General features: G+C 48.4%; 1 protein-coding gene across 5 annotated transcripts in view; it reads left to right on the top strand.

The window, feature by feature from the left end:
- Nucleotides 1–26891, top strand: part of ARHGEF4 (Rho guanine nucleotide exchange factor 4) — a 216522-nt gene that overhangs the window by 168277 nt on the left and 21354 nt on the right. Inside the window, exon 1 of one of the 5 annotated variants that reach the window (XM_063166467.1) lies at nt 14043–14542. The exons of 3 other annotated variants lie outside the window; for them this stretch is intronic. The gene's annotated coding sequence lies outside the window, so the exon portion shown is untranslated. Of the gene's footprint in view, nt 1–14042; nt 15564–26891 lie in introns of those variants that run through there. One more of the 5 variants, XM_063166468.1, reaches the window with a different exon arrangement.

Below are 26891 nucleotides of genomic sequence, written 5' to 3'. Positions count from 1 at the left end.
TCTTGGCAAGAACACTAGAGGGATGAAAGAAAGCTGGGAAGGTTGTATAGAGCCCACCTAAGAAGATCAGCATGAGAGTGTGTAAGAGCCAAAAAAAATCAATCAAAAAGTAATAATAAGGGTTTGGGATGAGAAAAGAGGCAGGGGAAGTAATTTTCTTGGGGCATCTGTTTGACATTCTTTCAAATGCTTTTGTGATGCTCAGGAAAAGAGATTTTTGTGTTTAGATTATACTTGGTAGAGTTTACTTTGTGTTTGCTCCAGCTAAAGACCCTGTCCTTGTATTTTATTGCATCCAGAATATCACTGGCTGAAAATGCAGCAAGAGAAAAATCTGTACTGCAAATGCATTGTGATTCTGTCCTTCCAGTTCTCCAGAAATGTTATGTACAGCACAGACCCAGCTCCAAGCTTCATTCAGTGTGTTAGATGCAGTGTGAAGTGGAGAGCAGGAGGGATTGGGCACATACAAACCTGGCTCTGGAGTGACCATGGATGAGAAGCTGTCTCGTTTTCCCCACTAAGTAATTGGCCTGGGTGAGGAAGCTTGGACCTCTTTGCTTGGTAACATCAGAGGGGTCCTGAGGGTTTGTTGTGTCCTGCTGTGGGAAGGGCCTGTCACCATCATATTTTCTGAAAAATCCTCTTTGCCCAGGACTCTTCTCCTGGGAAGCTGAGAGGCCTCAGAGAAAAAGGAAAGCAATATGATCTCATTTGCTTCTCCTGTGTTTTGCTGCTTTGGAATGTGGTTTGGAGATTGTTTATCCAACATGTGAATTATTTTGACTTAATGACCAATCAGGGTCAGGCTGTGACAGAATGTGAAGAGAGGCATGAGTCTTTCATTATTATCCTTTAGCCTTCTGTAAGTATCCTTTCTCTATTCTTTAGTATAGTTTTAGTATAGCATTCTTTAATATAATATCATAAAATAATAAATTAGCCTTCTAAGAACATGGAGTCAGATTCTCAATTTCCTCCTCCATCTGGGGACCCTGAAAGCACCACAGGGCCCATGCAGCTCCTGCTCTGCAAGAAATGCAGCTGCAGTTCAGCATGGCCCTTGCAGCCCTCCATGAACAGCACCGTGCCCATCTTGTGAAAGCAAAGCTCTGAGTGTTCAGAAAATAACAGCAAACTCCCAATTTTTTCCTTATCTCTTATGGCTCTGTGCCTGATAAGTTTGGAATTTGGTATGTGGCAAGGCACAATTCATTGCTTCAGCAGGCCAGGATTTTATCTAAGACACGTAGCCACTGCTGCCCTGTGCTTTAAAGTGGCAATATCACAGTGTCCTACAGATGTTTGAGCTAACCCGTGGTTGCTGACAAGATACAATTAAGCTAATTGGTTCCATCATATATGTTTCTGATTTAACAAAGTAATTAGTCCAGAAATGTGTTCAAAGTGGCACAAACAAAGCAGCTGCCATGCACCCAGGGCACAGGCACCGTGGCAGTACTCTCCATCTTACTGAGTGTCTCAAACATTGCTCTGGTGCTGGGCTCTTTGATCTGTGCTGTGCTTCTCTCAGACCAGCCAATTTTAAACAAGACAGGCTTATGAACTGTTGGGGCTTTTTAAAGGAAAAAACCAAAACAAAACAGCAAAACCAAATCAAACCCCTAAACTCATAAAATGTTAATGCAGATGAAATCAGAACAACTGATTTTTATTTTGTTAAACATGAATAATATCCTTCATAGCCTTTTTCACTGTGTTTATCTTCATTCTAATTAATAGAAATCTCTTGTGTACTATATGAAGGCAAATTTCATAAGACAAAAACCTTTTAAAATAGTGCCACAAAATATTGCCATTCCTTTTCTTTAAAAGAGTGTAGAATAGATTGCAAAATCTGTGGTCACCATGGATTTCCAGACTGAAAACAGAATGACTGATCATATGGAAGCAATATATAACATTCTTGTGTAATCTAGGAGAAGAGATTTATTATCACTTTTGTATCTTAATATGAGTATATTGCTAAAGCAAACAGAAGCTAGTTAACAAACACCTGCCAGCACCCATTGAGTTGTTTTTGGGGTTTTTTCCCTTTTGGAGGACCCAATTCCTGCTTTTGTGTCCCATGTATTCCTGCAGCCAAGGTTGACAGCTGTGCTCCAGAAGCAGCAGATATGATTTATTTGCAGGATACAGTATAAAGCTCAGTGCTGTCAAGGACAAGAAATAATGTTCCCCTGAGGATATAAATCTTTACTGCATCCTGGTTTTTGGTCCCAAGTGCTTGTGTAACTTTGTGTAGGGCTTAAATGTGAGTGTTCAGAGTATGGAGTCAGAATTATAACTTCTTTTACTGCCTGGTGGATTTAGTTTTTAGAGTTTTCTGGTCTGAAGACTCTGAAGGTTGTTTCAGAGGGCTTTTTGCAATGGATTTAAAGGAAATCAGTATATTCAAATGCTCTATGCAATTATGTCTCATCAAACACCAGGATCAGTAGCTAAGTGCTCCCAGGGGTTTCCAGAGCCATATTTTTGCCTTCTACCATGGGCAGCTGGGGCTGCTCTGAGCCATTTTCTCAGTCCTCCTCAGCACTGGGGCTTGGGCATTCCCTGAGCAAGGGATCCTCCCTCAGAGGCTGAAGATGCAGAGAATGTGATGGAAGCCCGTGGAGCTCACTCAGCACTGAGGAAAGGCTGTCTTGAGAGTGAATGTTGGGGTTTTTGGGAAGGTGGGAGAAATGGGATGTGCTTTCACACCTGCAGTCATGCAGTGAGCCCTTATCCACCCAAATGCTTGTTCTCAGCCGTGGGAGGTGAGGGCAGGTAGCTCCCCTACCACGGGGCTGGTGCAGAGACTCCACAGGAGTTCAATCCACATGGAAGCATTTCTATAAAATATTTGGCTTTTTTTGCTGGACCATGCTTTCTCTGAACACCCCAATTAATCTGATACACATTAGGAACAAATAAAAAACCTCCAGGCTTAGCTTGGTTTTTGAGTAAGAGTAATGAAGGGCTGTTAGAGTTCTAACCCCCAAACCAAAACTTTGTGGTGTGACAGTGCTGCAGGTGTGTGGTATTTTTGGGGTCCCTCGTCGTGGGGAGGATAGAGTGAATCTGACTCCATGTTCTCAGAAGGCTAATTTATTATTTTATGATATTACATTATATTAAAGTATGCTATACTAAAACTGTACTAAAGAATACAGAAAGGATACAGACAGAAGGCTAAAAAATAATAATGAATCTTGAGACTCCTTCCAGAGTCTGACACAGCTTGGCTGTGATTGATCATTAAGTTAAAACAATTCACATGAAACCAATCAAACAACCACCTGTTGGATAAACAATCTCCAAACCACATTCCAAAGCAGCAAAACACAGTGGAAGCAAATAAGATAATTATCATTTTCATTTTTCTCTGAGGCTTCTGAGGAGAAGAAATCCTGGCAAGGGGATTTTTCAGAAAACATGGCAGTGACACAGGTGCAGTAGGGAATGTACCTCTTTCACCAAGCAGCACTGACACAGCCAGAGCACACAGCCTCCAGCTGTGCCAAGGGAAATACAGGTTGGATAGTGGGAAAGTTTTTCATGGAAAGAGTGATAAAGTTGTGGAATGGCTGCCCAGGGAGGTGGTGCAGTCCCCATCCCTGGGTGTGTTTAACACAGCCTGGATGTGGCACTGGGGGCCAGGGCTGAGTTGAGCTGTTGGGGCTGGGTTGGACTCCATGATCCTGAAGGTCTCTCCCAGCCTGGTCATTCTGTGAATTCTGTGAGTGGGTTATGGGCTCAGTCTCAGGGAATCTGACTCCCTCCAGGAGCTGAGCTGGAGCAGCAGATCAGGAGAGGCAGCCCTGGCTTTCAGCGCTTTGTGGGCACGGGTGTGCCCCACATGCACACACACATGTTTGAAGAGTGGGAGGGGCTGCCCAAACTTTCATCCCCAGCTGTAAAACAGAGCTAAATACATCACTCAGAGGAGATAACTGGAGACAGTGCGGTGGCTTTGGAGCTCTCACATCAGCCCTGCCAGCTATGAGATTGCAAAGACTAACAACTTCTGTTAACACTTGTTAATGATCTCTTGTGAGTATTAGGGGACTCCATAAAATGTCTGGGTTTTGTCTGCATTGAATGTGTTCCCAGTTACTGGGGTGGGAAGAGGGGCTTGGCTCCACAAATAGTATTCTCTTTGGAGAAAAAATGATCCAAGAATGTTTTAACTCCTGAAGTAACTTGTGCCAAATCTCCTCAAAGACTGTTTGTATTTTATCCAGTGTGTCCATGGGTTCCCAGAGCTCTCTCTGATTCTCCCCACCACTCAAAGACAACATGTTGTGTTTACAAGAGGTCTCTTTACCCTGAAGATAAATGCTTTGGCATCCCATTAAAAGGGCTCCTTTAACCTGTGGCCCTGTGTCCTGTAGGGATAAGGGCTGTATTGCAGGAGGCCTTGGCTGCCTGCCTGCCACTTTCAGCTCCTGAGGGCCATTTCCCTCAGTGCCACTGAGCTCCTCAATCCTCCCATGGGCCAAGGCAGGCTCTCATCCCTCGAGGTCCCCATGGTTCTGCCTGCTGAGGCTCTCACCTGCAGCTCAGGGTCTGTGCCATGAGGCCAAGGAAACGTGCAGGTGAAGGGGAGTGATTTCACCATCCATGTGTGAAGTGGAAACCTTTCCAACCTGCTCTCTCTCTGATACAAAGAAGAAATTTGCCCTGTCCTCAGGAGCTCCTTGTTTGGCTTTCAGGGATCTTGGCTTGGTACCTAACTCTCCAGTGCTGTTTTATGGGAGGAAGGGCATTAGAAGCACTGTGATATTTGCAGCCCCACAAAGATTTTAGTTCAGAAATGTAATAAACTGCTGTTACCACTGCTTGAAATTGGAGCCTGACAGTGTGCAAAGACAAGTCTGTTTTGTAGAATCTTGGTGTTACAATTTGATCTGCCAATGTCTTTATTTTAAAAAATAGCTTTAGGGATGTCCATAACCCAGTTTAGCAGTTCAAGAAACACCTGGGATGGATAATAGGGCAATAACCAAGTGGATGTTGGAGTACAAAGATTTCCTGAGAGCAGGGGATAAAGAAGGAATGTGAGAGAGTAGGAATGCTGGGTAGTGTGAAGTTTATTGCAGAGGTTATTCCAGGCTTAAGTGTTTGCATGGAGACAGGGAAGTGCATATCTCTCATTTTATACCATACTTATCTCAGGTTCCTCTCAGCATGGTTTTGATATCAGAACATTTCTTGGATTTGTTCTCTTCTCCAAACCCTGATTTGGAGCAGCTTTTCTCTGCAAAGAATTTTCCCAATTCTCCAAAGAAAATTGTTCCCAGTGGTAGAAAAATAAAATCCCTCCTGACTCTTTTGACCCTTCAAAGAGCACTGATAATCCCTCAAGAGATCTCCCCCATCAAGTAGGGGACCAAGACCCCTGTCCTACACTTGGTGAGTTGGGGGCTGAGTTAGCAATAACTCTGGCCATGCTTTAACAGAGTGAAGGCACTGACATATCCCTTGCAGTTTTATTTTCCCCACTCTGGTGAAAGCAGAAAGATCAACAACAATAACCAATAACCAATAACCAACTGCTCAAGTGCCAGCCCTGCTCCTCCTGAGGCTTGGGGAAGGCTCCTCTCCCTCTGGGGCACTGGGGCCAGCCCTCCTGGGTGCCCTGGGACAGCCAGGTCACTGAGCCTGCCCCTGCAGCAAAGGGAGGAAATGTTCCTGGTGTTCCTGCAGTGCCCCAGGGAGGGCTCCGGGGCAGGGAACAGAGCAGCCTTTGTCCCCAGCCCTTGTCCCCAGCTCTGGGGCTGTCCCACACCCCCTGTGCCACTGCTCAGGCTGTCCCCAGCCCTCAGGGGACATCGAGCTCAGCTTCTCCCTTCAAGTTTTGGGTTACATGGAACAGTGACCTAGAAAGGTGCTGTGGGGGTTGTTTTTGCAGTTCTCCTTCTGGCTGATGTTATCTGGGATCTCTAGAGGAGATCCTGTTTCTGGCTGATCCACTGCCTGGCAAGTCTCTGTGGCAACAGGTTTTATGGAATGGAGGCAGGCTGTGGGAGCTATCCAGTACAGGCTGAATGCCCTGGTTTTTCCACATTCCTCTGTCCCTAAACATGCTTTGCTGGTAAAGCAGAGGGGGACCTTGTTCATTTGCTGCTGGGGCTTGATAACCCATACTCACCTATTAACAACCATTCACCAGGTTTGCTTCTGAGCTGTGTCTTAGATCCTTACTCATTTTTGGGGCAGGTTTTGGAGAACTGCCCATCAAGGTTTGATCTTCAGGATGCATTGTTCTGCTGCATTTGTCAGCCCTCTGGCTAAAACAGAGGTACCAGGGGAGATGTCACCTCAGAAGGATGCTTGATCAATTAAAATTTCTGCCCTGCTTTTTTGTCATGTAGGACATAGGAATGCCTAGCCTGATTCTTATACACAGCTTATATATGTCTTTTATCCTCTTGTGGCTTTTCTCATTCTCATGGAACCTGTTCTCATCTATGGAGCTGATTCTTCTCTCCAGCCCTCCTGTGGCTCCTTTACTTACATCAGAAGGCAATGAAGGACTCCTAAATTAACATTACTACAGACCAGGCTGGAAGAACTTTAGAGACCTGTCACTTGAAAGCAGCTTCCCTATTTTCTGCCACCTCAAGACTGGTGTATTCTGTGAGAGGTGAGGATGCTGAGCAGTAAGAGAAGGGTCAGAACACTGCTCTGCAACTAAATGCATTATTTTAAAGGTGGCAGGTAAAGGAGCACTGTACTTGTAATTTTATAATGTGTGGGCTCAACAGAATATAGAGACAGCCCAAAACTACATTGCTTTCTTGTAAACCTCTGTACAGCCAGAAAGAAGGGGGACTAATGGTCTAGAAACAACCAGAAAAATAAAGCTTGGCCCTGTTCCCCTCCCCTCTCCAGCCACCTCTTGTAGAAACTCTTACAGGAATTATCTGTTAATGTTTTTCCAGCTTTGTACATGGGCATTTTCCTCTAGTCCATGTTCCCATGCTCACCTTGTCCCTCACCTTGTCCTGTGATTCATCCCCTCCTCATCCACTTTATTTGTTTCTCTGGCTTCCTGCAGCTTCCTCTGGCCTCACCTGCTTCAGCTCCCTCAGCTCTGCCTGTGCCTCTTTCCTCTCTACTTTCCTTGACTTTTCTAGGGGTATTTCTCTGACGGTTTTTCCCTTATTTCTCTCTTCCAGTCCACATAGTGCCCAAATCACCATTTTTGTTATTTTATATTATCCATGGCTGTCAAATTTTCAGCTCAAAAACAATATACCACAAAACCAAAAAGCATTCAAGTAACTTCAGGAGCCCAAACACCTCTCTCAGTCCCTAAGGATGTCATTGCCAGCATGTCTGTTCCTCTGCCCTGTAACAAGAGTGGTGTGCTCATTTTCTATTCTGACCCCTTTCTAGATATTGTATTCAGGCTCTTAATCTTGCTGGTCTCCAAGATGCAGCATTTCCTTTCTTTCCACCTGCCTTACTACAAACCCCATTCAGCCATTTCAGAGCATCATTATTACAATATCCTCTGTTCTGTGTCCAATTTGTACTGAAAATATTCCCCTTCCTGGGCCACTGCATGGCCTGTGCCAGCCTGTGTTTGCTTCTCTCTGCTTGTTCCTTGCTTTGCCACATCTATCCTGACGTGCTTGGTTTTGTTTCCCAGGCCATTGCTGTCTGAATCCTTCTTCTGCCCTCCCAAAATCCCCAAAGCATGCCCAGCTCCATCCTGGAGCTTTCCTCAGCTGCCAGGGTGAGGTGTGGGATGTGTTGTGCCAGCACCAACACCTTCCCTCGGCACTGGAGCTCCAGGTCATGCTGGTAATTCCCAGATGCTTCAAACATGTGAACAGTTGCTGTTGCTACTCTTGAAAATAAAACTTGCTTTAGGAGAATTTGGAAGATTTTCTAGATTTAGTAATGTCTGAAAGGAAAAGACTGGTTGCTAAGCAGATTGTCTCTTTTTCTTTTCTTTGTTTTTTTTTTTTTTTTTTTTTTTAATTTTTAATTACTTGTAGTCAGGGGTGGCCAGTCTGAATGGCTGCTTTTCTTGCAGTCCCCCAGTGGGGTCATGCTTTAATTTATGCACTCCATAAGGAAATGGTCAGGCCCATTTTCTTTCCATTCAGAGTTATCTCGTGAGTCGTGGTACTCCAGCACAAGAACAGCTTGTAAAGTTTTGGCAGCACTGCCTGAGGAATCTGCCCAGGGAAGAACTGGCTGTAAAAGCTGAGTGGGCTTAAACCATGCAGAGCTAGAGAAAGATGCAGTGGGAGTAACTGTGCTCTAGTAACACAGTGTTACACACTGTAAAAATTCAAAGCAAACTCTGACAGACTGTTTTCCATTTTAGAAGTACATGTTCATATGCAGCTGAAAAAGCTCTACTTATTCTGATGTTGTCTGGCCCTGGCTCAAAAGGAATGCTGTCCTTTTGGGGGGTGTTATCTGCAGTGTTACTGAGAGCTAACTCAGTGCATAGCAGGGTTGAGAGCTGCTTAGTTTGGATGTTGGGAAAAGTGTAATTGTGGGAGTTAAGGAAACTTGGTTTCCTTGGGATGATTTGCAGGTACAAATGCTTGCCCCTCTCACAATTTCACTGTCAGCCTTTTCAGCTGCTGAGCTGTCATCCACTGAACATCCACTCAGCCTGGATTCTTTTTTAAAAGATGCATTTGAAATGGTTCATCACACCAGTGTTATAGATAGAAGTATTTTTATCACCCAATTCAAAAACTAAAAATCAACAGAAGCTTCTTCCCTAAGAAGTTCTTTATCAGTTCTCTGTAATGGAAAGAACAGTAATAATTAGGTGATTTATGTCAAAGAGAAGTGGAAGGGGGAAAAAGATCCAGTCCTGTGGACCCAGGTGAATGTGGCTGTTGCAACATTAAATGTTTCTGAAGAGAACATGTTCTCTTCCTCTGCAGTTGAATGCCCAGCCTTCCAACAGCCAGTGATGGCACCCAGAGGGACAGGGGAATTCACATTTGTGTCTGTGCCCTCAGTGCTGCAACAAGAGAGAGGAGAGCTGCCTCAGGTGTCCTCTTTAGGAATCCCTTAGGGAAACTTGTAAAGGAGTTCACATTTGCTGTGATTTGCACCCACAGAGCCAGCAGACCCTGGAGCTGCCTGCCTGGTGTGTCCATGAGCTCTGCCCTGAGCAGGGGCAGGAGCTGTCTGTGTGTCAGCTGGGCCCAATCCAGGCTCACTTCTAGCACTTGTGTCTTTGTTAATATTTAGATAATATCCTTTTCACCTTGTTGGAGGCACAGTGTTGATAAATGACCCAGTAAGAGCTCTTTTCTGTCTGTGGATATTCAGAGCGTGGTTTATTAGTGCCTAAAGTGCTAATGTATCCTTGCCTTTAAGAGGAGTTGAATTGTGTTGTTCTTGTACTTGTAGCAAACACATTCCTATTTGTGACAAGCCAAGAATAGAAAGTCCTGGAGATGTGCTCCAGCATGGTGTGCAGTGTTGTACTAGGAGCTTTCTTTCCAAATCTGCTCAGCAGGAGAGAGGGGAAAGCTGCTGAAAGTGGGGCTGGTGCCCCACAGCACTGCTCTTGGTGGCCTTGCTGTGGGACAGGAGCTCTTTGCTCTCCCAGCATGATGGATCCAGCTTCACTGCTTGTCTGCTCAGTCATTTTATCTGTTCTACTGGTACACCTGTGCTGCTTATTGCAGTTCTTATTTGTGTGTGTGCCTTGCAGTTCCCAGTACAGCTGTTATATTGGATTTGCTGGGATGCCCTGATGAAGACAGGAATGATGGATCTGACTTCATGTTCTCAGAAAGCTAATTTATTACTGTATTATATGATATTATATTAAAGAATGCTATACTATACTAAAGAATACAGAAAGGACACTTACTGAATGCTAAAAAGATAATAATGAAAACTCCTGACTCTTTCCAGAGCCCTGACACAGCTTGGCCCTGATTGGCCAAAGAGTGAAAACAACTCCCAGCAGAATCCAATGGAACAATCACCTGTGGGTGAACAATCTCCAAACACATTCCACATGAGCACAACACAGGAGAAGCAAATGAGATCAGAATTGTTTTCCTTTTCTCTGAGGCTTCCCAGGAAAAAAACCCTGGGTGAAGGGATTTTTCAGAGAATGTGAATGCCACAGTGTTACAATATTGAAACACCCTTTTCACTGATAGACACTGGGTTTGTCTGTGTACTCCTAGACTCCTAAAAATCACACCTAAAGCAGTCTTGAAAAGCTTAGGCCTCGTGTGCTGCATGGTGATGAGTAAGGACTGGGCAATATTTAGCATCATTTTGATGAAAAATGAAGGCATGTCTTTTGTTTTCTATTTTATTTAATATTAGACTGAGGGTTTCTTGAATAGCTCATTCCCTGAAGCCTTGGTCACTGAGCAGCTCCTGGGACTGCAGCAGGGCTTTGTGTGTGTGCAGGCCTTTGAGGCTGGGACGTGCTCCCTCCTTACTCTCTTTGAGTGGCAGCATTATTCCCAAGGTGCAGTCCTGGCTGAGGATGGCTCTTAGAAGAACAAGTCAAAGGAAATTATTACAATTGCAAATTAGATTCCAGTGGAGATTGTGCAACAATTATTTGAAATATGCTCCCTCAGTGATAGTTATACAAAGTGAGCCCTGCTGTATTACAAGCCACGAGGTAAAACTTGAAGCTATTTCATCCTTGCTGGTGCCACCTACCACAGAAGCATGTCTGATCAGTGAGGAATAAGAATGAGGCTTTATTTCCATGATGGAAAAATGCCACATGATGTTTAGCAGAGTGCAGCAGTAGCTGGAGACCTCTCCCCAGTGCAAACCCGTGGGGTTACCATGGGAGAGACTCCCCCATGCAGAGTCTCTGCCCCAGAGCTTGGGAGAGGGTTCACTGTGTGGGGTGGAAACAAAAGCCAGGTCACAGCTAGAGTCACTCTGCAGCTTCTGTCCTTGTCCAGTTTCTCTTCACTGAGGGGTCAGAAGGGTGAACAGCACTTGACATTAACTGTGCCATGCTCCAAGATGTACATGAGGCAAATGTGTTATTTGTGCCCAGGCAATGCAGTGCAGGGGGCACTTGGGTCTGCACATCAGAAGAGCAAAGGAACGTAGCTGGGGCTTGGGGTGTTTCTTAGGTACCACAGAGTTGGATGAAAATGTACCTTCCACTATGATTTTGTACCTTTTATCCCCCCTGCAATTTCTTTCTGCCATGATTTCTCTTTCCACGGGGGCTCAGAGCACTGTTCAGGAAGTGAACTGCTTTCCCCTTTCACATATCTTCAAACTTTCTGTGCTTTCACCTCCAAATGTTTTAGCATGTTCATAAGTGGCAAAGATTCCAGGAGACTAGAGGAGAATTCTATCATGGATTTTAGAAACCACCCCATACCCTGCAATATCAACAGTGTAGCTCTGCCAGCCTTGTCGGATCACTGGAGTTTATCCATTTCTTCTCAGTGTAACTGCACTTTTCAGTGCTTACAGAAGATAGTAGTTGCTGTGCAGGTTTCAGAGAAGTGGGTGTGATCATGCTCTCCATTCACCATAATTAGCTTCTCCTGAAGATCTACATCCCACCCAAATCCTGCTTGGTGGCTTATGTCCAAACTCAGTCAGGCATAAAAAGCCTCCAAAGCCAGACAAGATTTGCAGAATGCCCAGGAGTTGAACGATGCAATGACGCGAGTCAACTGTGGACTTGAAGAACTTTCAGGAAATTGAAGTCTGCAAGCTTTGTAGTGTTCTGCTGTGGTGCACATGGCAGGGAGAAAGAGTTTTTTAAAGCTTATCAGCTCTAAAGCTGGTTATCAGTCACTGCAGGCCAAAAACCTCAAGCACAATGAACTTGGGCAGCCTGTGGATCCCAGCAGGATCTGTTTGTGGAGTTTTCCTACAGGTCTTGAAGCTGCATTAAGAGCACAAGACCTCATCCTACACATCATTCTCTTTGTTCTACATTTAGGCTAAAATGAGGAGATTTGCAGGATCTTTGTGGTCAGAAGCAAGAAACTGAAATAATTCTTGATTTGATTTTATTGTGACTAAGAAAGACTGCTATCTTAAACATTGCAGAAGCACAAGGAGACATTGGAAGTTTTGACTGCCCTTTCTGTATAGCCCCTGATGAGGTTGGTGCAATTAGGCGAAAAAACCTCCAAAATTAAAGGAAAGTACCACTAGCCATAACTCTTAAACCTTTCCCCATTTAAATATCTTACCTGCTGTTTTCCAGGAGCTGTACAGATCCCCAAGAAACACCACGGGCTTTGATGTGCTGACACCTGAAATAAAACAGTTTTTTGTTAGTTTGTTTCTCAGTTGTGAGAGAAGGTGAGAGTGTTCCATTTGTACGCAGGTTGTGTGGCTGCTCCCACATGGCCCTTCCCAGAGATGGAGGCCACCAGAGGTGTTCAGCAGTTGTTTAGGGAGGGACCTTCTGCTCTGTTCCTGCTCCTAGGAATGTGTGTGGCCATGTTGGAAATGTGTGTGTAAAGTGCAGAGTCATTCTCCTGGATAACTGCATCCTCCATCAGCTCCAGTCTCACCCAGCCCTAAATCCAAGGTCTGGATTGAGCCCATTTTGGTATCAGGACTGCTGGATTTGTGTCCCTCAGTTTCAGGGAGAATGTGTGGTATAAGTGAGAACTGGAAGATGTGAAGCTGCCTCCTGTCAATGAAGGATCTGAATTCTGAGTCCTCCTCCTCTCCTGGGAAGCGATTGCTGTGGATTAAGAGGTGGGCTCTGCATTGCTGGCTAGAGGAAACAAAAGGGCTGCAGTGGACTTGATTTTGATGAAAAAATGAAGGCATGTCTTTTGTTTTCTATTTTATCTAATATTAGACTGGGGAGCTCTTGAATAGCTCATTCCCTGAAGCCTTGGTCACTGAGCAGCTCCTGGGACTGCAGCAGGGCTTTGTGTGTGTGCAGGCCTTTGAGGCTGGGATGTGCAAAGAGAGTAAGGACTCTCTTTGAGTGGCAGCATTATTCCCAAGGTGCAGTCCTGGGCCTGTGCTGGGTGCTCTCCGTGATCTATCCCTGATCCTGCCAAGGAGGAGTGAGTGCCTTTTCCCTGTTCCTGTTCCCTGTTCCTGGCCCAACAAGGGTGGGAAATATTAGCTGGAGCATCCATGAGTGCACCTGAGGCAGGGCAGCTTGATGCTCGGTGAACTTGGCAGTCCAGCAGCAAAAGCTGAGTTCATAAAAGCACATTTAGGGCTCTGCAGAGCTGAATAGAGGTTTTGATTGCAGAGATGTGGAGATTTGCAGTGACTCAGGCCCACTGAGACATTGGCAGAGGGAGCCAAGTCCTTTCGACTTTCTGGCTCCAGGATGCTGCCGGGAAGCGAAAGGCAGAGCCCAGCAGAACCTGCGGGGCTGCAGGGCAGAGGCAGGGCTGGGTCTGCTGAGCTGCAGGGCAGAGAACGGGCTGGATCTGCTGGGCTACAGGGCAGAGAACGGGCTGGATCTGCTGGGCTACAGGGCAGAGGCAGGGCTGGATCTGCTGGGCTGCAGGGCAGAGGCAGGGCCGGATCTGCTGAGCTCCCAGGCAGAGGCAGGGCCCGATCTGCTGAACCCCCGGGCAGAGGCAGGGCTGGATCTGCTGGGCTCCCGGGCAGAGGCAGGGCCGGATCTGCTGGGCTCCCGGGCAGAGGCAGGGCTGGATCTGCTGGGCTCAAGGGCAGAGAAAGGGCCGGATCTGCTGGGCTCCCGGGCAGAGGCAGGGCTGGATCTGCCATCCCCCTCCCCACACCCGCACCTGTTGCTGGCTCAGGTGCGCGGGAAGGCGCCCGTGCCCTCACCCGAGCAGGGCCGGCCCCACCGAGCCGGGCAATCCCTTCTGGCCGGGTATTCCCTTCTGGCCGCACTCGGCCCGTGCCGGCCCGCTCTGAGGGCGGCGGGAGGGTTTAGAGAAGCGTCGCTAATCCCGCGCTGACCCTCCTTAAGAGGCTCCTCAGAGGCGGCTCGGCCCGCGTTGCCAGGGCCCGGTGTATCCTGGAGACGGAGCGCAGCGAATCGCGGCGCCGCTCTCTGGGAAGCCGACACCGCCGCCGGATTGCGGAGCTCCGCCACAAGGAACCCGCTGTCCTCCTGCTGCCGGAGATGGCGACGGCTCCGTGGGCACAGGGGCCGCCGAACGCCGGGGATCTGCTGACGAACCGGCCCTGAGCTGAGGGGGCGTTCGGCACACGTGCTGCGGCTGTGCCGAGCCCTTTGGACTTCTGCTGCTGCCAGCTGCAAACAGCTTTTGTTCACAGCCCTCTGCCCCATCCTGCCCTGGCAGGCACTTAGGCTGTTTTATTCCTTTTTATTTGTTTGGTTTTTTTTTTTTTTTTGGCTGAAGCCATGGCAAAGGTCCCCGACAGAAGCAAGCACAAATGGAGTGCGCTTCACACTTTCCTCCGCTGCAACATGAACCCGGAGACCCAGCGGGTTGTGGTCTTTGTCATCCTGCTCTTCCTCATCATCGTCAACGTGGTGCTGATGTTTCTTTTGGCATTTCACTGAAGGAGGACTGTGGTGCATGGGGTTTTCCAGGACTGGGCAACAAATCAGCAGGTCAGCTTGTCGTTGTCTGCCTCTGGTCTGCTTGTCTGCTGTTACGGTGACTGTGTGTCTCAGAGTATTCCTCCCGTGTTTTTAATCATCAGCTCCTTCCCCACCCTGCTCCCCTCACTCTCCTCCTGTCATCACTTGTGCCTTGCGCTTTGGATCCCAGGTAAACAAGAGAAAGGGAGAGACATAACAGAGCCAACTTGCTTAATCATAACCTCTCCGTGGCACTAATCAGCCTTGATTCCTAGCCATGAGGACTCCGTGCCTGCACGTAGCACTTGTGAGCCCTGGAGGAGCCCGAAGTGGTGCTGCTTTGTTTGCAGAGGGACAGCCATCCTGTAAGGAGCCCCTGCACAAGGACCAGCTCCATGTAAACACCTGCTGGAGAAGCTGAAGCCTGTAACGCCTCCGCTGCTCTGCCACTGTGAGCACTGCGCTGTGCTGTGCTGTGCCATGAGTAATGCCCAATTAGCCAAAGAGATTGATTAATAGAGTCCATCAGCAATTCAGGCTGAATAATCGCTGCAGCAGTGTGGAAGAAGGGTTTTGTTGGCTTTAATCCCATTTCCTTGATGATACCTCAGTGCTTATCAGCTGTATGTATCAAAATGGCTGGCACAGCCACGGCACAGGACACTGACTGCAGGCCCCTGGTTCACCCCGGGCCGGGGCAGCCGTGCCCAGCGGGGCAGCAGCGCCAGGAGAGCTCCTGTGGGAGGCCAGGAGGCAAGGGCAGCGAGGCAGCCTGCCCCATGCAGGCCTGCTCTGCCTGCCCCATGCAGGCCTGCCCACCTCTGTGATGTTCCCAGCTCCCTGCCCAGCACAGCACGTCCACACTGGCATTGGCACCCAATGGAGCAGCCCTTGGCTTGATGGCACTGGAGGAGACCCATCCCTGGAGGAAGACAGACTGGAGAGGAAGGCACGGTGCACTGTTCCTAATGACACTGCTTGCTTTTGTGCAGAAGACTGCAAAAGATGCAAGCCCTTAAAATTCAGCAGGATCCTTCATTTTGTGTGTTAGGTAATCTGCAATTTAAGTACAGCTTTCACAAGGGCAGTGTGTTTGCTGGCACTGATGGTTGAAGCTACTGCAGTTCTTTCAGACCTGAATATTTATGGCTCCTGGAGTCTGATCTGGTGTTGAGAAAGGCTGGATGGTGGTGTTGTCTCTGTCATCATGAGTGATGTACTCTGTATCAGTTATTTATGTGCTTGTGTAATACATTAGTGTCGTACAAAACCACGTCACTTTAGGATGGAATTTGTGCCTGTGGAGCTCCTTTCTGTCACACCTGAGGTGCAGAACATCTTTTCCCTGAGAGAGAACTCTCTCTTGCAGTTCTGGGTGTGGGGCAGCAGCAGGCCCCAGCCCCCTGCAATTCTCTGGGAATCTCTTATGCAGATGAACAGTTTTGAATTAATAAAAACCTCAAACTAGGCTATAAATTCTATTATCTAGCCATTGTGATAACAGCCACCAAAGCCATCCAGTCTATGTCGTTTTCTGAAGTCACTATGAACAAAACCAAAAGCTAACTCCAGCTCTCAACTTGGCTTTCAAACAAATCTGTTTTCTCTTGCCTCTAAACTTTACTGAGGTCTTGGTTTCAGCTGGCATCAGAATGGAATGGCACAAGGTGGAGAAAGGATTGTTTCCTGGAAAGGCCAAGTGAGTGATGGGAATGTATGCCTCAGTCCTCAAATGGCACATGAGGGACCAAAGTGCAGCTTTGGGCTCAGAGGTGGCAGTGACAGAAAGCTTCTGGCAGCTGCCTATGGAGGCAAATCCTGTACAAGGTTTGAGCAGGTTCTGAAAGTGCTTCAGGTCCAGAAGCTCCCACCCCTTGTCAGTGGGAGCAGTGAGAGGCCTCAGCACTATGGCAGCCCCTGCACTGAGCTTTGCTGTGCCTGCTCTGGCTCCTGGAATACTGCAAAACCCCTGATGTTATCTGAGAAGAGCAGTTATTCACATGCATGTGTAGCTCTGAAGGGGAGCTGGGCTCCATCCATAATCCCAGGGCTGGGCTCAGTGGGAAGCTGAGCACACGTGTCTGCCAGCCTGGGCTGGGCCTGGGGTCACAAGTGACTCATGCTCCTGTTCAGCTCAGTGCCATGGCCCTGAAGTGTTCCTTGGGTGTCACTGAACTGGAGACTGTGGCTTCTGTTCCACTCTGCCTAGGAAGGGACTTCTTTTTCTTAAGTGTCCTGTGAAATTGGTTAGCATGGAGCTGGTCTTGTGGTGATGGAGTCATTCCCCCTCTGCTGCTGCTGCATGCTCAGTTTGGGGATGCCTTATTCCTGCTGCTTGCTGGAGGGCTCTGCTAGGCTGGGTTACCAAACCTGGGAAGGCCCAGGAATGCAAATGTGGGTTTGGGCAGTGGTGCCTCTGGGGTGCAGCGCTGCTTCCTGCAGGAAGCATTGCAGTTGCTGATGGAAAGTGCCCCTGCTTTCCCCAGCAGCAGGAGACCTGCTCACTGCTAGGGAGCTAAAGGGAAGAGTTGTTTCTTTCCAGGGCTCTGGGGAGTGCAGGGGAGTGAGGAAGAAAAGTGTGTTAAAGGAAAGGGTAATGTGCCCTCTGGTGAAATTGCCTCCCCCCTCCCTGCTTGGGGCAATTTGCATTACTTCTGCTTAGGATAATTTTGTACCAGAACAGTTGGCAGCAAAAAAAGTAGAATTGTCTTGCATTTAAACATTCTGGTAAGAAAAATATCAAAATTACAGAGAACCCTTTGGAAATACATGTTCCAATGTTCCCTCCACAGGTGTTAGCTTGGGTTGCTAGGAGCCTGGGAACACTTTTCCACTTAATATTTGGTGAATTTTAATTTCCTCTTTCCAGTGCTTGGCTAGATTCTTGATACCTGACTAATGCTGAAGTGTCTGTGCCAAGTTTTGCTATGGGGACCTCAGTGTTTTCCTCCTTCCTCAGCTTCCCCTCCAGCTGTATGCATTCAGCTGGAAGCTGCAGTGAGCAGTGAGTGTTCATCAGCCTGGTGGGAGCTGTGACCATTCAGTCCTGCCTCACAAGAAGGTGCAATGGCCAATAAAGCCCAGGAAAAACAGAGCTGGTGAAGGACCCTGAATTGTGTGCAGAAGCTGTAGGTGGTGATAGGAGGACAGTGGGGGAGGAGAGCTCTGGGGGCAGGGAAGAGGCTCTGACATTTCTGGTGGGTTTCTAGTTTGCTCTCAGTGCACTTACTTGGCAGGAGAGCTCTGCAGAAGGGCTGGGATTGCCTTCCACGGACTCCAGGCCCTGCCCTGGCACTGGGGCCACAGCCCCAGGAGGGAGCAGCTCTGCCAGGGCAGGGGGCAAGGCAGCTGGGGAGCCCTGTGCCCCCTGTGCCCCCTGTCCCCTGGTGCCCCTGTGCCCATGGCTCCCTCTGCCCCCTGCTCTGTGGAGCAGGGCATGGCAGCCAGGCCCTTGTGTGGCCATTGGACTTCTCCTCCTTCTCCTCCTTCTCCTCCTTCTCCTCCTTCTCCTCCTCCTTCTCCTCCTTCTCCTCCTTCTCCTCCTTCTCCTCCTCCTTCTCCTCCTTTTCCTCCTTCTCCTCCTTCTCCTCCTTCTCCTCCTTCTCCTCCTTCTCCTCCTTCTCCTCCTTTTCCTCATTTTCCTCCTTTTCCTCCTTTTCCTCCCTTTCCTCCTTTTCCTCCTTTTCCTCCTTTTCCTCCTTTTCCTCCTTCTCCTCCTTCTCCTCCTCCTTCTCATCCCTGGGTCCAGAGTGAGGCTGTGCCTGCACTCTTCCCATGCCCTGTGGTGCTCTGTGAGACAGGGACAGGGCTGTGCCCTGAGCCCTGCAGGGACACAGACAGGGACAGGGATGTGCCCTGCAGGGACACAGACAGGGACAGGGCTGTGCCCTGAGCCCTGCAGGGACACAGACAGGGACAGGGATGTGCCCTGAGCCCTGCAGGGACACAGACAGGGACAGGGGTGTGCCCTGAGCCCTGCAGGGACACAGACAGGGACAGGGCTGTGCCCTGAGCCCTGCAGGGACAGACAGGGACAGGGATGAGCCCTGCAGGGACACAGACAGGGACAGGGCTGTGCCCTGAGCCCTGCAGGGACACAGACAGGGACAGGGGTGTGCCCTGAGCCCTGCAGGGACAGACAGGGATGTGCTGTGCCCCCTGCATGGGACAAGTCCACCAGAACATTTAACAGGCAAGAGCTCTGCTTGTGCTCTGCTTTGAGCCTTGTGAGAGCAAAGAGCATCTGTGAACAGGAGAGACCAAGACATCATTTCCAGAGGGAGATCTGGGCTTTAGATTGTATCTTTGCTTAATTTGTTCTCCCAGGCTGAACTAATTTCTGTGGTGATATGTGGTATCTGCTGTCTTTGTGATTTATTCTTGGAATCCAAGGCATGAGCTGGACAGATAAGAAACACAGTAAGCATTTAGGATGATACCATCAACAATTACTTTTAATTACTCCTTCCAGTGTTTTGATTGAAAAGAAAATAAAAAATTAACACACAACAAAAGAAGCCATATTACACAGGTTGAAGAAAGATTTCTAGAGGGAGAGTACTTGTTATTGATGCTGTCACTGGCCTTGTTAACTCCAGAGTGTGCTGCAAACTGGAATAAAATGATGTCTCCTATGAATCTTTGTATGTGTTCTTTGGCCAGGATTACTCCAGGCATGACTCTTGGTGGCACATACAGTGCACCCAGTGTGTGTCTGCCTTTGGCAGTGGCAGAATTGGAACTCAGAGAGGTGGTGTGGACCTGTCTCACAGCACAGTGGCTTTCCCTGTCCTGTTGTGTGCATGCAAGCTTGCTGCATTTGTATTGATAAATGTGATAGCTCACCTGTGTTGGAGATGCTGAAAGAAAAATGTCTCATAAAGTAGCAAGAGGGTGTTGGACAACCTTTCAGCAGAGCAGTCAGCCAGGTGAAGGGCCACAGAGAGGGAAATTGGGGAGTTTGCTCTCCCTTGCAGCTACCCAGGAGACCTGGCCCCTCTGGAGCAAGGGGCTGGTGCTGGGCTCTGCTCCCACCCATGCCTTTTCCAGTGTTTTTATTTCCATGTCACATTTTCCACAGCACTGCAGACACCCAACGTGCCAGGAAGGGACCAGATCATGGCTGAGAGCAAGCACGAGAGTGGAGCCCTGCTGTGCCTGGGCAGCCTGGAGCTGCAGCACACAGATCCTGTCTTCCCCTTGTCCCTCCCTGGAGAGAGACCCTAGCACAGCCCCTTGCAGCGTGCTTCCCCCTCCAGGGAGCACCAGTTTCACTCTGCACACCTGAATCTCTGCTGTCCCTTGCTGGCAGAGCAGGCACAAGGGGAACAAGGGCTGCCCTGAGCCCCCTCTGCCCTTCCTGCAGCCCCTCCTGCCCAGAGCTGGCCAAAGCCAAGGTGACAAGGGCATGGAGCCAACAGCCCAGGGCCCACAGCTGGAACCCTGTGCCTGTGTCTCTTTGGGATGTCAGCTCAGGAATGGGATCAGTTGCTGTCTCCTGCTGGGCTGGGCAGGTCTGTAGTACCCAGTACTGAGTGGCTTTGTGCTGCTGCAGCTCCAGGCTGCCCAGGCACAGCAGGGCTCCACTCTCGTGCTTGTTCTCAACCATGATCTGGTCCCTTCCTGGCACGTTGGGTGTCTGCAGTGCTGTGGAAAATGTGACATGGAAATAAAACCACTGGATAAGGCACTGGGTGAATCCAAGCAGATACACAGGGATCTCTCAGCAGCCCAACTCAGCTGTCCTCACCTCAGCAGATGAAATGGTTCCAGCAGGAGATTAGGGAAAGACAGGCTGCTAAGGAGTTATGGTTTGGTATTTTTAGCATCCCAGTTCACACCTGTAGTGCCCAGGAGCCAGCCCTTGTTATAATAAGCATAATCTAATTACAGAGTGAGAAGATCTGCCCTGGATGCCAGGAGAGGAGCGCTGGCAATGGCAGGAGCCCATCACTGCCTGTCCTACCAGAATGTGCTCAGCTGAAACTGAGCTGCCCCTGCAAAGCCACTCTGTCCTGCTGGGAAACTGGCCAGGATCACTGCAGGCATGGCTCCTGGTGTCAGGGCTGTGCAGGGAGTCAGGGGATGGGCACTGTGCACACCAGGAGCTCTGGGATTTCCTCCCTGCACCAAAGGCTGTGCGGGCGTTTGAGGGTCCCCAGGATGGGGGAAGAGATGTGAATCTTGACTCCATGTTTCACAAGGCTGATTGATTCTTTTATTATATTATTATATTATTATAGTAAAAGAAAATGATATACTAGAACTACACTAAAGAAAGAGAAAGGAGACATCAGAAAGCTAGAAAGGAAAGAGGAATGAATAATAAAATCCTGTGATTGACCAGAGAGTCTGACACAGCTGGCTGTGATTGGCCATTCATTAAAAACAATTCACATGCTGGGTAAACATTTCTCCAAATCACATTCCAGAGGAGCAAAACATGGAGAAGCTGAAGCTTCCCAGCTTTCCAGGAGAAGAAATCCTGGCAAAGGGATTTTTCAGAAAATATGTCAGTGACAAAAGGCCAATGTGGGAGGGCTGTGCAGGGAGTCAGGGTGACAGGAATGAGCACTGTGCACACCAGGAGCTGTGGGATTTCCTACCTGGACCAAAGGTGTGCCCTGCAGGAGGAGCAGCAGCTGCTTTGCTCTCCTGTAGTTAGAGGACGTGTTTGCAATGTGCTTTTGGAAACAGGAGTGTGGTTCTGGTTCAAGGCCTTAGCTTTGTTTAGGCCATTAAATCTAAATCTCCTCATCCAGATGGTGTGGATGTGAGACAAATGAAGAAAATGGATATACTCAGAAGCAGAATATACAGAACCTCAGAAGATCCCAGGAAGCTGCTGCTTCCTGAACATCTCCTTTACCTGGCACAGGACACTTCCAATAGGAAAAGGTGGTTTTGGGTTTTTTTCTAGGGTGTACATAACTTGAAGAACCTTCTGCAGGGACTACAAAACAAATGGCTCATTTTTGTATTTACAGATACTAGCCAAAAACAAAGGCTTAGGCAGCCTCCTCTGCCTGACAGTGAGACATTATCAAGGTCTTGTTTTGTTTTTCTCCTCTGTCTCTTATTCAGATTTTCCTCTGCCCCATTTTCAAACAATAGGACAAACAGCAGTTCTTAGCTCTGCGCAGAAAGGATCTACCCAGTGTGTGCACCATGGCAAAGAGATCACCAGGCAGGGATGGGTGGTGGCAGTGGTGGAAGCCACAAGTTTTATGTCACCAAAGCACTGCAGGGTTTCTCTCTCAGGAAAAAGTGAAGAAGGAAAGTGGATACTGAACTGTGCATGGTTCTTTGAGGCAGGGAGAACATCTCAGAGCCACATCATGGAAAGTGATAACAATCTGTGCTGGCCCAGCACTCCTGCCAGCACCTGCCAGTGCTGTACAGACATTGGCACAGTTGAATGCAAGGGAGATGTTTTCACAGGAGACAGGAGCAATAAAAATGATTTCAGAGTGTTTTTTGCAGTGTGTTCCATTGCAATGAGCTCATGCACGCACATCAAAAGGAAAGCCATGAACTGTGTTTGGGGCTGGATGCTGATGCTTGGATGATTCAGAAGGGTTTGTTAGCAATGCAATTTGTATGTGCTTTTAAATGTTTTCTTTAACCTTATTTGTAAAACAAATTTAGATTCATTTGCCTTCAAGCTACAAGTGATTCCATAACTTGCTGTATCTTTTGGGGGAAGATCATCAGCAGGCAGAGAGCCTGTGACCTGCTTGGCTCCTTTTCCTTTCTTCTTCAAGGAGCCAGGGTGCAGCATTTATCCTCAATAAATCTGTGTGGCAGAATAGCTACAGCTGAACTGATTTGGATACATTATCCTGAGGGATCTGGGGAATATATTCCTCATTTGTGTAAGGAAATAATGATGAAAGAAAAAGTAAAAGAGGAGGTAGATAGGAAAAATCCAGAATTAAGTCATGAGAGAAGTGGTGGAAGCAGGAGCTGTCCTGCAGATAGGGAAAAGGAGAGGAAATATCCCAGGGGAATGTGCTGGTGGGAGTGCACAGAGGAAGGGTAGTCCTGCAGCAAGGGGAGAGTGGGGAAAGCATAAATGACAGAGAAATATCTTAAATATGTAGCATTAAATACAATTTTCTGATTAAAATAATTTTTACTTGGGTGTCTGAGAAATGGCAGCATAAAAAAGATGCAACAGCAATCACTTTTAAATGTGTGAACAACCAAACAGAAACATTCTGGGCCATTTCCATTCCCAGGATGCACAGTTAAAATCAGGGCATCAGAAAATGTAAAAAATTGTGGTAACCAGCTTTGCTTCATCCTCTGCAGTGAGTGCAGACTTCAAAACTTGGTGAGGTCAAGTGAGGAGTCAGGCAGTCTGACACAATTTTCATCTACAGCCAAACCAGGAGCTACAAACTGTAGCTGTGTGAGCCCTAGGTCAGAGTCTTGTTCCAACCTGAGAGTTCAACCCCAGGCCTTGCACCTCTGCAGTCTCTGAAAGCAAGGAAAGCAGGAGAAGGGTCCATGGACAATTTCCAGGTGCTCTTCTGGCAGCACCTGGGCTGCCTGGGGTACCTGGGTGGGTACCTGGGGTGAGGAGTGAGGGCTGGGAGGGGAGTGCCTGAGCCAAAAGTGAGACATCTTAAACCACTTTTAAGCCTTAGAGTATTTCAAGCTCCTTAAGCCACTTTAAGGCTTTAGATGGGTTTAAAATGCTTAAAACACTGTAGGGCCTTAGATGAGTTTAAGCTGTTTAAGCTGATTTAGGGCTTTGGAATGACTTAAGTTTTGTGTCTTTAAGGAGGTTTTGAGGTCCTTCGAGCTCTTAATTGCGAAGAGCTTTTTGGGCATTTTGAGTGAGGATGTGGCATGTGCCTGCTCCTGTGACCTGTGCTCAGGGCCTCCTCCTATCCCTGGACAGCTTCCGTGGCTACACCTTCAGCCTCCTTTCTGGAGGAGAGAGCAGCATGCCAGGAGTCACACCCCTGTGCAGGTTGGATGGTGCTCCAGGTGTGTGTCCCTGGTGAGGGCTGCTGGTGAGTGTGTGGGATCTGCTCCATGGAATGTGTGAAATGCTGAGGAGTCCCGGCCAGGAGAGGAGCAGCCCTGCCCCAGGGGACATCCTAATGTCCCTGTAATTACTGTGCTGGCAGCTGCTGATTTTCCACCTGAGTGCCAGTGTTGCTGCTCCTCATGGCATGGAGCTGTGCCTGCCAGCTTAGCAGTGCCAGGGCTCTCTGCTTTAAGAACAGTTTGTATCTGTGGGTAATACAGACAATCAGCATTTCCTTCCTTCTGTGCTTTTCCCTCGTGCCCTGATGCTCTGTGAGATAAATGTTGCCACCCTGATGCCCAGGTGAGTGGTGCCAGTGACACCTTTAGCTGTGACTTGGGCATGGCCTGGCTCTTTGCCTTGTGTGCCTTCCCAGGTGTGTTTAAGGCCCTTGCTGGGCTGTATCCAGAGAGGATATGTTTAAATGTCCTTGAAGGACTTACATTTACTTAATCATTTTAAAAATCACCCTTTAAAGTCACAGCCTTGGGCTGTGGGGCTGCCTGTGACACAGCTTAATTATGCACCACAGGGAAAAGGTCCTGCTTTTGTCCCCAGCTTGTTGCCTGGCGCTTTCACTGGGCACCCAGCAGCCTGGATTAGAAATGACCTTTTTGTGAGCCTTCAGCTCATGGCCACCCTCCATCCATCCCCCTGTCTCTGTTACAGCTTCAAGGTCTGTTTAGCTTGTGCTGGCCTAGAAACTCTTCCCACGTTTGATTCCTGCTGCTCTTTGTGCCTTGCCTGCTTCTCCTCTCTCTTTCTGAGTCATTCCTGATGTTTGGGCTTCTGACCCTGGTGGAGAGGGCTGATGTTTTCCTAAATGGGTCTGCAAAGACCTTCTTGAGGAGCAGCTCATTTAGTCAGCCACTTGTGTTAGATATTGTTTGTGTTACATTTGGATTTCTGTTGCCATTTTGTCACCCTGTCACTCAGCGTTGTACCTACTTGTTTAGAAAGAGTGAAAATACATTTCACTTATACCAGAAAATAAATGTGTTATACACAGAATTTTCAACAAATGTCCTCTGGAAAATTGCTTGACAGGTTAAAATGGAAGCTGCTTTTCAGCTTTACTGACTGTAAATGTTACCAGCTACTGCAGTGTGCAGCTATAAAATGTGACACACACAGAGCCTGCTGCAGAGTTACCTAAAGCCTTGAGAAGGGCTTTGCTCCTGGTTTTCCCTTATGCCAAAACTTTGGGATCTTAGTTCCCCAGATTAGCAGGCTCCTTGACAGACAGGCCAGGGGAGAGTGATGGGTGGAGTCCTGAGGGCACTGCCAGGGCTGAGGTGATTTAGGTGTGTGCCATTCACATTCTCTGATAAAATCCCTTCACCCAGCATTTTTCTCCTGGGAAGCTGGGAAGCCTCAGAGAAAAGGAAAACAATTCTGATCTCATTTGCTTCTCCTGTGTTGTGCTCATGTGGAATGTGTTTGGAGATTGTTCACCCACAGGTGATTGTTCCATTGGATTCTGCTGGGAGTTGTTTCACTCTTTGGCCAATCAGGGCCAAGCTGTGTCAGGGCTCTGGAGAGAGTCAGGAGTTTTCATTATTATCTTTTTAGCATTCAGTAAGTGTCCTTTCTGTATTCTTTGGTATAGTTTAGTATTCTTTAATATAACATAATATTATAAAGTAATAAATTAGCCTTCTGTGAACATGGAGTCAGCTGCATCATTCCTGCCTTCGTTGGGGCATTCCCTGCAAATACAATATAGGTGTCCTCCTCAGCTGCAGGTGACTGTCCCCTCTCCTTCATAAGCATTTTCTGAGTTATTTCAGCCAAAAGCAAAATGGTGGAAAGCAATTTTCATGTTGTTTTCTTTTGCATTGTAATAATCAGCTCCCCCATTTTAGGTGAGGAACTGGGAGGTTCTTGCATCACTCTGGGGTTTGAGGGATCCCCTTTAATGGCACCCAGGGGATGGGCATCCCTGGCAGAGCTTTCTCAGGCCAAACTCTTCACTCAGGGTCACTCAGCACCAAGCACAGCTCTGCCCCCTGCAGCACTGCAGATTTCACAGCCTCTCCCTGCCTGCTGCAGGGAGACCCTCCTCCTCCTCCCATCTGTTTAAATCACTTCTGAGGGGGAATCAGGACTCAGATGATAGCAATAAAAGGGAATAATGTAATTAATGCCAGTCATAATGGTTTTGTGGAAAATAGTTCTTACCAAATAAATGTGATGACAAATGTTGAATGTTTGGTAAATGGAGGCAGCTGTACTCGATGTCACATGAGGAGTTTAACTACAGGCACTGATTAAAAAAGCAGCACTGTGCAATATCAGTGTAGCACACTTAGCTGGATTAAGATCTTTGTTGACTGACATTTTACATTTGTTAAGGAGAATCACTGTCAAATTAAAATATTTTGAATGGAGATCTGCCGTGCTTGGTAAATGCCTGAGAGTCCTCCACTACCCTTAATCAGTCTATAAAATCTCTGCTGAGAAATATGCAGCTTCCAGTGCAGGCAAAGGGCAGCAAATGCCAAGGGCATGGCTTGGCAGGGGCACAGCGTGTGGGCTGTGAATGGAGCAGTGACACAAGCCCTGCCCATGAGGGGACATGGGCACAGAGGGCTCCTGGTGCCCTGTGTCACTGCCCATGGACAGCCCTGCCCACAGGGACACAGAGGGCTCCTGGTGCCCTGTGTCACTGCCCATGGACAGCCCTGCCATGAGGGGACACGGGCACAGAGGGCTCGGGGTGCCCTGGCACACGGGCAGGGAGCAGCAGGCAGCACTGGAGTGTTTGCACGGCTGGGTTGGTGGTTCTGCACCCTGCAGGCAGCAGCAGCAGGTGCAGCCGAGCAGGGCCAGCCCCAATTCCTGCCCGGAGCCCCGGGGCTGGGTTAGCTCGCCGTGCCCAGAGGGGTGAGCCCTGCCCTGGGGTGCCTGTCTCCCCACCTGGGGATGCTCTGGGAGCCGATCCACATAACTCACACAGACTCAGTGCCTGCTGCTCGGATGACAGGAGCTCTGTGAGATAAATTTCATCTCTGTTGCTCATCATTGGACAGTGAAGCTGAGTTTTGAGAGGAGGCCAGAGCAAGCTGTCAGGACAGCAGTGTGCCCTGGTGGCCAAGAAGGCCAATGGCAACCTGGCCCGGGTCAGGAATGGTGTGGGCAGCGGGAGCAGGGAGGGCATTGTGCCTGCACTGGGCACGGTGAGGGCACACCCTGAGTGCTGTGCCCAGCTCTGGCCCCTCAGCTTGGGAAGGACCTTGGCACACTGAGCACATCCAGAGGGGCTGGGAGCACAAACCCTGAGAGGAACCCCTGAGGGAGCTGGGGGTGCTCAGCCTGCAGAAAAGGAGACTCAGGGCT

This window comes from Melospiza melodia, chromosome 12, assembly GCF_035770615.1.
Source record: "Melospiza melodia melodia isolate bMelMel2 chromosome 12, bMelMel2.pri, whole genome shotgun sequence".
Classification (NCBI taxonomy): domain Eukaryota; kingdom Metazoa; phylum Chordata; class Aves; order Passeriformes; family Passerellidae; genus Melospiza; species Melospiza melodia.
This window is presented reverse-complemented; position numbering and strand designations above follow the sequence as displayed.